The sequence below is a fragment of the Pinus tabuliformis genome, chromosome 4_2, assembly GCF_031772625.1.
Source record: "Pinus tabuliformis cultivar Carrire ecotype Pingquan chromosome 4_2, CPIR1, whole genome shotgun sequence".
Taxonomy (NCBI): Eukaryota; Viridiplantae; Streptophyta; class Pinopsida; order Pinales; family Pinaceae; genus Pinus; species Pinus tabuliformis.
Genome location: NC_142304.1, coordinates 1,119,053,660 through 1,119,067,578, shown reverse-complemented (window position 1 = coordinate 1,119,067,578; position 13,919 = coordinate 1,119,053,660).

Here is a 13,919-nt window from a genome sequence, read left to right as displayed (position 1 = left end):
GAGTTTTAGGCACATGGCAGGTTGGCAACCCCTAAATTATAACATTGGAGGAGCCCTTGTATTGGATATAAATACAAGGTGAAGACAAAGCATTTGAGCATCCATTTGTGCAATGTTACCTCTAGGAAAAGGACTCGGTGGAGAGGAGTATCTCTAGCCCTAGCCGCAGAAAAGGAAGAGACAGGACATCGAGGTATTGGAGGATTGTTTTAGGGTCAAAACAGGTATGAGAGTGTTGTCTCAAGGGCCAAGCTGGATAGCTGCTAGGTCGAGTTCATGAAGAGTATAACATTGTTGATCTGAGGTTGTTTAGGCACCATTTTTGGAGGCATTTTGCTGCAGTAAGGTTTTTGTGCTAGGTCGCAGGCCATAGCACACAACTAGGCTTGCGTAAGGGTTGTCAAGGGTTGACACATGCCCTAAGGCAGCAGCGTGGCAAGGGAGGAGGTCTACTAAGGTGTGTCGCAACCCTTAAAGGGATTGTTTGTTGATTGTTGGGTGGATTTAGGGCTGCAACAAGTGCCCTAACCAGGACTGTCATAAACATCAAAGTGAAAACATATGTGCAACAGTGTTTTGGAGGAGCGTTGGGTCATGCATTGACCAGATTGGATCAATTTGACTTGTAGCATATGGGAGCCAATTCAGAGGCTTGTTTGAGTGACCATAATCCTTCATCGATGCAGATTCTGCAGTGATTGGATTAGGTGCCATTGATTTGATTGGAGGGTAGTGTGTTGGCTACCCAAAGTAGCCCTAGAGTAGCATACAAGAAGGACGTTGTTTGGTGCATGATTGGGTGAAGTTTGCAGCCTTATGAGTAGCTCTTTGATGGAAAAAAGAGGCTACTAGAAGGCATATTGGAGCTTGGGAATTAGGCCTTCCTAGAGAGCAGATTTATAAACCCGTGTACATACAACAGAGGTGACATGTAGCTGCGTTAGGAGGCAGCCCTCCTGGAGTCTCGATGTGTTGTCCTGTGAAGGATAAAGGGGCGGCTAGTGAGCAGTACGGAAGCGAAGGACCGACAGGATAAGATACGACATCGAAGCTGCAACAAAGTTTGTCATTGTATCTTGTATACCATAGACTGTTGTACTATTCAGATTTGGTTTAATATAACAAAGATTGGGTTGTACATTATTGTACAATATTGTTAAAATTTTTGTATAATTGTGCATATGTGATTTACTACTTTATATTTTCCACTATGCAAAGTAGTTCTAGTTGAGATTCTTGGTTTAGTAGCATCAGTGATTTTAAGATTCTAACCTAGTCCCAAGGTCGTGGAAATTCAACATGGTATCAGAGCATATCTGAGCTACTTTGGAAGTAAGCAAATCAGAGTTGTGCACAACAAAATACAATGTGAGAGGAGTTGGTCAAATTGTATGTAAAGGGATCACTACAATGTCGAAGTTGCAGGCAGGTCTCTGGTATGAGGACAGGTTGGAGGGGTTGTCCAACTATAGTCCTTGGAAGGTGTTGAAGCCCCGAAAATCGGGTGTACAACAAGGGGGATACCCACCCGGTCCGAACCTTGGTTGGTAGCTCATTTTCCGTTTGGTATAGCGGGTCCGACTGGGGATATGGCACCAGTTTCCCAATTTCAGTGTGTATGTGAGAAAGATGGATATTTCTATTTCTAACAGTTTCTAAATGGAATACTTTTAATCTAATTCTAATCTAATAATAAGGAAATTATATTCTAATGACAGAAATATATAAATCTACACTAACCCGGGGTGTAATCTTTCTTCTATGCGATCTAAAATGATTTCAAACAACAACTGGTAATAAAGACCATTCAACTGCCATGAGAAAAGAATTCAATAAAGATGAACCACTTAGTATAAAAAGTTAGACGAAACAGTTGTGCAAAACATATCGCATAATGAGCTATTCATACACTAAGTGTAAATAAATAGCTATCACCGTACAAAAGTGTCAAATGATAACTCAGGCATTCATACATTAATATATAAATAACTGAACTGGAAATCACTTTAACACAAGGCAGAAATAGTTAAGAGATAGAAATACCATTTATAACTAGTCCTACTCATGAGCTTCAAGTGATAATGATTTATCTCTCCTTGATCAAATATCTACTAAGAGTACAAAAGTGCAACATTAGTAGCAGATATCAAATGCAAACATCAATAAATCTTGTTCCATTCATTCATCAAAACCTCCTCAAAGGGTACAAAAGTGCAAGTTCTGGGGATAAGTTTTTGATAAATTTCAGGACCCTTCTCTAAATGCATGAGAAGGGTTTAAATACTACTAACTAATTCTAAAAATAAATTATTACAAAAATGTAGGATGCAGTTTAAATGACCGTCCTCTTTTTAGGAAAATAAAACAAAATTAAAGCTAAAATTAAATTTAACATTAAACTACTTCTGTATTTGGTCCTTGAAATGGCACGCATGCAGCATTTGTTTGAGAAGAGTTGGCTCGCTGACTTCCGCTTTTAGCTGAGCTGAGAAACAGAATCGACAAGAGTTGGCGCCATTTTTTTGGCCGAATTGATGATACACTTAACAGTCATCCACTGGCTATGTGGCTTTACCAAGTATGCCCAGTAATAATCCCAGTTCAACTTGGTTAACCTTTGGATTTCTTGTTCCTTTTCTTGAGCTCTCTGTTTCAATTCTGTCTCTATCTTTACCTTCTTGCAGTTTCCGGAGCTTGCAGGTGACTGGGCAATTAGCAGCTTGCCTTTTCGAGCAATTTTTCTCAGCGATGCGCGATTAGCGCTAATCGCGCATCGAAAACTGCCTCCGTTTTTTTATCCGGGTTTCCTTGATGCGTTTTTTGCCTTTTGCGCTTTTTCCTTTTAGAAAATATAAGGTTCAAAATTTGTAAAAATAATACTCCCGAAAGCTCTTGACCCTGAGTTTTAAATTGTCTGTTTCTAATATCAACGCTGTCCAGTATCCCCTTGACCATGTCGGTATATGGGAGAATTTTGGGCCTTGCTGCTATCCGGTGTAAGAATGAGCAAGCTAGCTCTGTGAGGGATGCTTCAGAAGAACCATTTGAGCCTGCGGTAGCAACTACTTCCATTACTCTGGGATTCTCCTCTTCGAGTAGATTATACATGCCTTCCCACGTAACAATTCCCGAGTCTCTGTTACAGCCTGTGTCTGTATACAAGGGCGCCATTTCCTTTTCTTCTGAGCTCGGGGCTTTGCTTTTCTTTCCCATTTTACTTGTGTATTGCTTTGTATCGTCCTCTGTTCTCCGTTCCTGCAATTCACAAGTGAAGTGAAAATGAATGACAAGGAAGGGTGATGGGAAAGTATTAAATGCCGCAGACACATCAAGTATACCACCTTACGTGAGATGATTTTTTCAATAAGCACACACCCACATTCCATTAATAACTGGCAACTAATTCATTTATTAGCATTAAAGCGCATAACCAGGTGTCAACTTAGGGAAAATACTTTTCTTGAATAATGCGCCCAAAAGATATGCGATGAAGCGATTTGCTTCACAACATCGCAGATCGCAACATCGCAAAATCATAACATCGCAAAGTTGATTGCTCATGACGTCGCATTATCGCTTTATTGCAATATCGCAATATCGCAAATCGCAGGAATGTTATGTATGACAATCTTTGTTAACCTATTTTCTGCGAAATGCGATCTTGCGATCGGCATCATCGCATATCGGCAAATTTTAAAGTGTCTCATGTAAGTTGTATTTGTTGGATGCGATGCGATATTATCGCGTATCGCGATCTCGCAATATTGGAACTTTGGCTTGTAAGGATGCATCCCGCTATCTTTTTGCGATGCGATTTTCCTAAGGAAAGATTTTATCTTACCTTATCATAAAGCTTGGATTTTTTAGGTTTTCAAAGGGAGGTTTCCTAAGCTTATGATGGTAAGTTTTATTTGAAAAGGAAATTTAACCACTACTTTGATTTTTTTAATCTTTTAACTAAGGGTCCCCACTTATTTCGCATTAGGAATAACACTAAATAAGAAAGGGGGTGTTGCTGGCCACAATAATTGGCGATTCACTTGGAAGAACCAGTTATCTCTACTGCTTTTTGAATTTTCAAAACTTCCAAAACAGAAAATTTTCCAGAAAGTTAAACTTTATTATAGAAAGATAAAGTACATTATATTCTAACCTGTCAATGACATTTTGTTTCAACTATTTTCAACTTTGATTATTTGCTGCCTCAAGCTAGTCCTTGTATTTACATCAGTCATTACTTGGCTTGTAAAGATAAAACAAAGTCTTCTCTGTAAACCAGTTTTAAATATGCTCATTTGTCGTAGGTAGAGCCTCTGCTGCCAGCAGGCGTTTATAGCCTCGACAGGGTTACCTGTTACCCAGCAATGATCCTGTATCCTACTTAAAGAAACCTACAATTCCCAAAGAAGAATCCACATCCACACTTATTGCTTTAATTTTCTTTTTTATTCTTAAAGAGAAATGTCTTGGTTTGGTAGCCAATTCATGACATAGTCATTCACTGATTTATAACTTTGTTGAACAAGCTGGCTCGTGATGAGACCCCTTGTCTTTTGATTTTAACAATCTCGAGTCTTTGCCCTGTTGTGGTATGCAATATTGGCAAAGTCAGCAAGTTATAATATCTATGATTATGATAAGTCGGCTCGTGATGGGACTTCTCACTCTTTAAGATAAAATGTATCCTTGGATTGTTCCTCTGAAGGTTGTGATTTCCTTAGTATGGAGGAAGTCATTGTTTCCTTAAGATAGGTCTGGACGACAATAGTAGAGTTTTTGGAAATAGCTGTTCTACAGAGAATCTTTATTTTGTTATTAATACTTTTCATTGCACTGATATAAAACAATTTCTCACTAAAGGTTGTTTTCATCAAATTTTATGAAGTTGAAACTAGTATCATATCTAGGCTAGAGCTTTTAACTGTATCTTTCAATAATAAAGATCAATTTTCCAAAAGATTTTCTATTTATACAAGCGAAAGATCAAAGTTTGAAAGAGAATTGGTGTCTTTTTCGTAAATTCCTATTGTAACCATTCACAGCTGGTTTTATTATGAAAAGAAAAACAACTACCCTAAAAAAAATAGAAGAATGATCTTCTATGGAAAATATTTCTTGAGTATTTGACCATTAACAGGTAGAGAATCTCTTTTCCCCGCTAAATCTTGTAACATGAAGGTCGATGGACCTATGATTTTTACAATTTGAAAAGGACCAAGCCACATTCTTTGAAATTTTGTATGATTTCCCTTTTCCTCGTGAGCCTTGTCCCATTTTAAAACTAGATCTCCTATCTAAAAATCTTTTCTAGATACCATATTGGAATCAAAAGAGGCTTTCACCAGTGCTTGATGATGAGCGTGATTTACCTTAGCCCGTTCTCTTTGTTCTTCTAATTTAATTAATTCCAGCTACCTAAGTTGTAAAGAAGAAGTTGGTGCTTCATCAATATATTGAACCAAGGCTAAAGAGGGAATTGCCAGATGTGTTGGAAGAACCACTTCTTTCCCATAAACTAAGTTGAATGGGGAAGTGCTAATAGAGGCTTTCTGTGTTATTCGATCTGCCCATAAAGCATATATTAAAGACTTATGCCAATTCTTATGATTTTGGTCAATGGTTCTCTTGATGATTCTGATTAAGTTCTTATTTGTGGACTCAGCTAAACCATTGCCATGCGGATAGTAATTGGCAGAATATTTAAGTTTGAAACCTCTTTTGAGTGCAAATTCAGTCATTATATTTCCAGAAAAGTATGATGCATTATCAAACATTAAAGTGGAAGGCAATCCAAACTTGGTGATTATGAAGTAATCTATGAACTCAATGATATTTTTAGCGTTAGCTGTCTTGAGTGGAACTTCCTCTACCCATTTAGTAAAGTAATCTGTTGCTGTAAGGATGTATCTATGTTGTTTATAAGAGTGAGGAACGATCTCACCTATTATGTCCAATCCCCACTGATCGAAAGGTTGTTCAATGGTAACTGGTTGCAGTGGCAAGGCTGGTTTCTTTTGTCTCCCAGCAGTGGTTTGGCAGACTTGACATTTCCTTATGTAGTTATGTGCGTCTTTGAATAATGTAGGCCAGTAATAGCCGGCACGTGAAATTTTGTGAGCAGTTGCATCTCCAGCGTAGTGTCCACCTGCTGGCCCATCGTGGAGTTCCTGCAAGACTTTTTCAGCTTCAGCTTTCTCAAGACATCTAAGTAGAATATAATCATAATTTATTCTGAAAAGAACGTCATTTACAAGTTGATATTGTTTGGCTTTTAATCTCAGGGCTCTTTTCTTGGTGTGATCAAGATTCGGAGGAGCATATCCATTCTTTAAATAATAAATAATATCAACGTATAATGACTCAGCATCGTTTAGGCTTACCTCGTACACTTGTACCTCTTCATGTGGATTTTCGGGTATTAGCGATGCTCCTGCCAGAATTTTGCAAAAGCCTTGGCCTTTTACAATATTTGTCGGTTTGATTTCAACATCATATTCTGGTAAGGCAGTAACCCAATTGGCTCTTTTCTCACCCACATCCTTCTATACTAGAAGATTTCTTACCGCTGGAAACAGTACTATGATCTTGGTATGTGTTTTGAGTAAGAAAGGTATGAAGTATTTAATTGCTTTAAAAACAGCATAAGCTTGTTTTTCTACATCTGAATAATTCAATTCAGCACCTTGTAAATTGGAACTGAAAAAAGCAATTGGGGCTTCCGCCTTTTCTTGATTTGCTTGAGCGAGTATCACAACATATGATCTATCTGAGGCAAAAGTGTACAAAATAAAAGGATCAAAAAAATTTGGAGTTGCTAACAATGGAGCATTGATAATGGCTTGTTTGATCAGATTGAAAGCCTCATGTTCATCTTGGCCCCATTTAAAGTTTGCGTTCTTTTTAATCATGGCTTGTAAAGGAGACACGATTCTTCAAAAATATGGGACGAATCTCTTTACAAAGTTGATATGGCCAAGGAAAGATTGCATGGCTTTTTTATTGTGAGGTAGGGGAACTGCGGAAATTTCCTTGATTCTGTCAGGATCGATGTGAATTCCAGATTTTGACACAATGAATCCTAGAAGCTTTCCTTCACTTAATGCGAAAAAGGATTTTTTTGGGTTAAGTGAAATTCCATACCTTAAACAACGTTGGAAGATCTGTTTTAAATCCCTGAGATGGTTGTTTTGTTTCTTGGAATAAACAGTAATATCATCCAAATAGATTGCCACTGACTTATTAACTAACCCTTTGAATGCAATGTCCATGGCTCTTTGAAATGTGGCACCCGCATTAATCAAACCAAATGACATCTTTTGATATGTGTATGTGCCCCACTTAGTTCTGAATGTCGTTTTTAATTGGTCATCGGGATGTACTAGCACTTGATTGTATCCTGAGAATCCATCCAAGAATGACATTAATTCTGAGCCCGCAACTGCCTGCAGTATTTGTTCCATAGGGGGCAAAGGAAAATTATCGTTTTGGCAGGCCTTGTTAAGGTTTCGAAAGTCAATGCAGATTCTAATACCTCCGTTTTTCTTTCTAACAGGTACCATATTGGAAACCCATTTAGAATGTCTAACGGGAAATATTATTTTGGCTTTCAATAATTTATTGAGTTCAGTTTTGATCTGATTTTCTAAATTGGGATGGATCTTTCTCAATTTTTGTTGGACAGGTTTTCCATTATCAATCATTGGGATGGTATGCTAGATGATGGATGTGTCGTATGTTTTCAGTTCATCGTAATTCCAAGCAAAAACACTTTTGTATTGTTTCAAGAGACGAATATATGCTAATTTCTCTTTAGGGGTTAGGCCAAGGCCTAGGTTGATGTTCTGCGGTTTAGCATCAGTTCCTAGATTTACTAATTCATAATTCAAAGTTGAACTTTGGAGTTTTGAATTTGTAGATCTTTTGAATTGATCTTTCAAATCATAAAGGTCTTCTAATTTGACTATTGATTTAGGTATAGCATTGTTTGTACTATCCTGTTGCAATTGTTGGTCATGTTGGTCTTCTTCAATTATTTGATTGGTGTAGGATCCTTCGTGTGAGAAAACTCACAATATTAGGATCTTCGTTGAAAATCCTCCAATTGGTGATGTTATCAGGGATAGATGGCCTAAAAATTAACTCAATTGAAAATCGGTCAGGGCTAAAATCTTCTGAAGGAATGATCTTGGAAGCTATGTTGGCTAAGAGGTCTGCACTAGCATTCTGGAGTCTGGGAATTGACGAAATATTAAATGCTATAAAATGTTCAATCAGATCTTGAACTAAAGATTGATAATGCTTTAAATGACCTGATAAACAATGTATAGTATTACTTACCTGTCTGATTACAACTTCAGAATCTCCGAAAACTTGCAGGTATTTGACGTCTAATCCGATTGCCTTGTACAATCCTTGGACTAGAGCTTCGTATTCTGCGGTATTGTTGGTGCATTCAAATTCTAGTCTGCAAGTTAGCATGGTTTTATATTCCTCTAGGCTTACTAATACACATCCTGCTCCTGCTCCTTCGTTAGACTTAGAACCATCAAAAAATAATTTCCAAAACAAAGATTTATTTACAGGACTATCTATAAAATTAATGCATTTAGAACTATCTGTTTGAGAGAAATTTTCTACTTGAGATAAAACATAATGTTCTAAGTAAGGTGAAGAATGAGCATTAAAATTTCCTAAGAAATAATCTACTGAATAATTGCCAATGATGTTAGAATTATATGCTACTGGTTCATTTTCTCCCTCAAGTTCTGTTACTATGTATTTCTAATGTTTCTCATGTTCAACTTTTATTTGGTTTGGTTTTCCATTATAAGGCAGCCACATGTGGGACCAGTCAGTTGCAAAGTATCCATGAAGTTTTTCTGACCAATCTTTGCTAAGAATTAAGCCATAAAATTCAAGAATATCAGCAACTAAAATGTCGATAACTTGACATACCTTTGGATTGGATGACAGCCTTACGGTAACCTGATTTAATTCACCAATCACTTCGACTTGCGATCGATCTAGCTGAACTATGCGCACAGCGGATTTCTGTGGTTGAAAATTCAATTTTGCGCAAATTGATCTTGGTAAAATATTCGATGAAGCTCCATAATCGACTAAGCAATTATGCACATTTTTATTTGAAAATTTCATAAGTAAGGAGAAATGGGGGAGTATGCGATCTTGATCTTCCTCCAATTAATGTGATATCGTTTGGATCAACTTTATTCATCGTACTAGTTGGAGGTCTTCCCATATCGTGGGAAGCTTGAGAGATTACAGCAGCTGGTAAAGGTGCAACTGGCACAGCATGTAATTCTTTCAAAAGTACTTTCTGCTGGTGTTTTAACTTGCTCAATTCAAAAAGAGTAATATTGGCCCTTGTCTTTTTTATGTCTTCTACGATATTATACTCCATATCATCCGAAACAATTAGCGATTTAGATGGAGTAGATGTGTCTGTTTGGACTGGGCTAGTTTGAGTCACTTTAGGTGATGTTTTCTTGGCTGCGACTTTATCCTTAGTCATCAAACTTGCGCTCTTTGGCTTAGGTGTAGGTTGAGGAGGATCAAGCTGATTTCTGCTATGAGTACTAACCGGGAATGCCTCTTGATCTTCTTCATTTGGGAGGATGAGATCCCACATACCTTGTAACTCTACAACTTCTTCTTCATCGGTATGCTCTTCAGTAGCGTTTTCCTCTTCTTCTTCTTCTAATTTAGCATTTGAAATAGCGTTAGGGGGTTTGGAATCAGTTGAAGGATTTCTTTTAAAAGGCCTGTATGGCTTTTTAGAAGAAGTTTCTGCTACCTGTTTCTTGATGTCGACCATTTCGTTAGACATGGTCTTCAAAACTTTTTGTAATCCTTCTAAATCAAATGGATCTTTCGGTTGTTTAATCTTGGGATCTTCTTTGAACGAAACCTTCTTAGATTTTCGTTCTTCCATCGCATTTTTCTTTTCTAGGGTCGTAATACGTTTCTCTACTGCTATTGCTTCCTTCATGTTTTCAACTAAGGTTGGTTTGTTAGCTCTGTCAACAAAGATTGCTAAGTTTGATGGTAAAGCACTAATATACCATTCACTTCGCACTTCTTCACTAGGCTGAGAAGTAGTAGGTATTTTATTTAAGATTTTATTGAAACATAAATTGAAATCTTTGATAGGTTCTCTTGACTCGGCCCTAAGGTTAGCCAAGTCGTTGATCAGTGTCGTTGTAGACCTGTCATCACCAAACCTGGTCAGGAATTGTTCTTGGAAGATGTCCCAACTAGTAATAGATCCAGATGGTAATGAGAAATACCATGATCCGGTTGTTCCTTGCAGAGTATAAGGGAAAAGTTGAACAATAGCATCTTCATTAACAACTCCATTGAGATTTATGGATAGCATAAAGTTATTTATATGCTCTTCCGCTAGCATGCTTGCCTCAAGGTTAAACTTAAGAAGCCATTTTTTGGGATGGGCCGGTATCTGACTCAAGGGTGCAGGCATTAAAACTGCCCCTGGGTTATTCCATGGAGATTGGGCCATTGCTGAACTACTAACAGAGGAAAGTGCAGAAGATGATCCCTACGGTTGAGAAGATGAGGATATTATAACTCTAGATGTTTGAGAAGGAGTTGAGGAAGTTGCAATAGGCTGATGGACGATGATCTGAAGTGGAGGAGTGGATGGTTGACTTCGCGGTGAAGAAGTTGAGATGGATGATGATGATGAAAGAGTCTCACTATCAAATCCTTTAGGAGACTTCCTTGCTCTCTTCCTAGAAGGTAGAGGTAATTAGGTTGGCTGAACACCAAACTTTTCACTCTTTAACCTGGTGAGAGGATGAGCAGGATTATATTGCGAAGTCACGCTGCCTTGAGATTTATCAGATTTCTGAGGAGATATAGAAAATCGCTGAAGTTTGTGAATCAAAGATTCAACTTCAGGAGGTTCAATAGTAGATTGTTCTGAAATGTTAGGGTTTTTAGCAGCGGTTGTTGATCCAGCGACTTCTAGCTCTGGATTTAAAGATAATGGAGAAGTCAGGGGAGATGATGAGGGCGATTTACTCTCAGAATGGTATTTTAGATTTAGATTTTCTTGCCATTCAGAGTTCGGGCCCTCCTTCTAGTGCCAAATATGTTGAAGCCCCGAAAATTGGGTCTACAACAAGGGGGATACTCGCCCGGTCCGGACCTTGGTTGGCTGCTCCTTTTCCGTTTGGTATAGCGGGTCCGACTGGGGATATGGGACCAGTTTCCCAATTTCAGTGTGTGTGTGAGAAAGATGGGTATTTCTGTTTCTAACAGTTTCTAAATGGAATACTTCTAATCTAATTCTAATCTAATAATAAGGAAATTATATTCTAATGATAGAAATATATAAATCTACACTAACCCGCGGTGTAATCTTTCTTCTATGCGATCTAAAATGATTTCAAAAAACAATTGGTAATAAAGATCATTGTTGTTGGGAAAAGTATCCAATTCGGAATGCCCCTAACCCACTCTAAGGTGTGATAGTGCCTTAGCAACAAACAAGGAAACTTATTTGAGTATTCTTCTTTATGAAATGTAAATGAGGAAGAAAGATCTAACTAACCTGTGTCTTCCGCTAGTTTATCGATCCAAATCACTCCTCTCTTCAGTAGCTCCCAGCTTCTTGCTCCTTCACCGGCCCAGCTTCACTGAATTCCTGCGAGATCACAAGAGAGAGAAACTACACAAAGATACAGATATACATTCATAAAAAGCTCAAGATCAGATTAAGCTAAACATATAAGCATAACAAAACATCATTGGTACACAGCATGTAGGAGAAAATCAAATAGTTTATTGATAAAATAAGAAAGTCCAAGAGGAGATACAACCAAGTGAGTTCCGATCCAGCATCTACCTCCCGGAAAAGGAATCCCTTCCTCTCCTCCAACAAAGCATAAATCACCCAATGTACTAATCTCAATCTCAAACCAACAACAATTCTCTCAAAGTACAAAATTCCAGCCTTCTGAACCTATGGGTGAGAGATCCATATATAGATGTAAGCAGAGAGGATGAGTCAGCTTATGTTTTGACTTGTGGCTTCTCTCTGTCAGTTCTTGCTTCCACTTGGAGGTTGAGAACCTCTTACTCATCACTAGTCGAATTCATTGAGGCAAGTGTCATTGGAGAAGATTCTGGAAGCTTCCAGGGTCTTTCCACCTCGTTGAATGAGCTTGCCATTTGTCATTTCCCGCTCAGCGCACCCTGGTAGTGCTTCCACCTGCGTTGCAGTGCACCTAGCCAGTGTAGTCTCTGCATTTCAACGCAGGCAGCTAGTGGAGCCTCTGAATTGATCCTGAATTGACTATTTCTGAGTGGTTTTTGGTGGAGAACTTCTGGGAGAAGTTGTCATTGGTTGACCGTTCCTTTAGGAGCTGTAACAACATCTTTAGGGACTTTGGATCCTTTGAATTATGGACATTTCATGCTTATAGCTGTAAGGCACAAAAATGTCTATAACAGTTTCCCCCTAAAGTATGAGGCCGTTTATCGGGTGAAATGCTTTATTAGGAGGATCCGAAGTTCATTCAATGTTGGGAGGAAACCTGTAATAAGATACAATACAATACATTATTTTTCATACTGTTTTCATGATCTAGCTGAGGCGGGCATTCCCATGCTCAGCTTTATAAATTCATTTTTATGTACATAGGACAGACAATTGTCTGATGATAGACTGATGATCCTGCTGAAATCATCATCCTTTGGTAGGATGATTGTCTGTGCTGCAATGCTGTACATGTCAATGTCTTTATTTTTCCTGAATATATATCGCAGCCCGGATGGATGAAACTAGATCCGGGGTCTTCAAACTCGTTCGATCTTCACTCTAAGTACAAGTCGATCCATGTGAGAAATGTTCTGAAGTCGAACATGGAAAGACATCGCTTGATTACCGGTCAATGATGTAAACCGTTAACAAGCGCGAGAGGAATCACCGATAATGATAATGACCCTCAAGGTACTGCAGTACAATTCACGTGGTGTGAATAAAGGACTTGGCGTCGAACACCACGCAAAATCTTTCGGTCGAAGGTCATTGATGTATACCTGTCGCCGGAAGTGAGAAACTTGCCATTGAGGCATGCAAGCTTCAAAGTACTGAAGGGGGTGTCCCTAGATCAACTTCTTGGATAATGAGCTGATGTCGACAAGAAGCGATCCGTCAAAGGAGGGCCTTAATGTATCCCACATCAGTGACACGGAACGGAGCAAATGATTTTGATGGAGGTGAAAACGATATGATGATATATGGTTCAGGGTGGCGGTCATGAAAAGAATGAAGGATAATGTATGGTAGTGGATGGAACACGGTTGACTTCTCTGGATGACTTCTCTTGAACATATCGGCGACACTTATGTGATGGATTGGTAGCATTTACCCCAAAGGTGGATGGTATGGCGAGACCATGGCGGTGTGACCGGTGAATGAAACAACCCAACCCGACTCTAGCACGGAGTGGAAGTGTCATGTTCAAGAGCGACTTGCTACCAATAAAGTTATTTGAGTTTCTTCCCAATTTTTCCCCAGTCATTGCTGACCAATACCTCTTTATTTTTGTCAAGCTTGAGGAGGATAACATATGCTTGTTCTATAATTTGCCATTCGGGCAAACCCATCGCTATGTTTTAACGAGCCTAGCGATAGTGAAACTCGTTCTCGTCTAAAGACAAGTTTGTCGCTATTTAATGTTTTTAACGAGTCTAACGACAAAGATAACTCGGTCCTTTTCATTTTTAGAGAGTCTGAAAAGGTACGTAAAGTCAACTCCGAAAGTCCTTTTTCGTCATCTAATCCCTTAAGTCCGAAAAAGTATAAAACAATACAGAAGGGATGAATTTTCGATAGTTTTTACGAGCCGAACAAAACAAGCGCTCGATCTTTT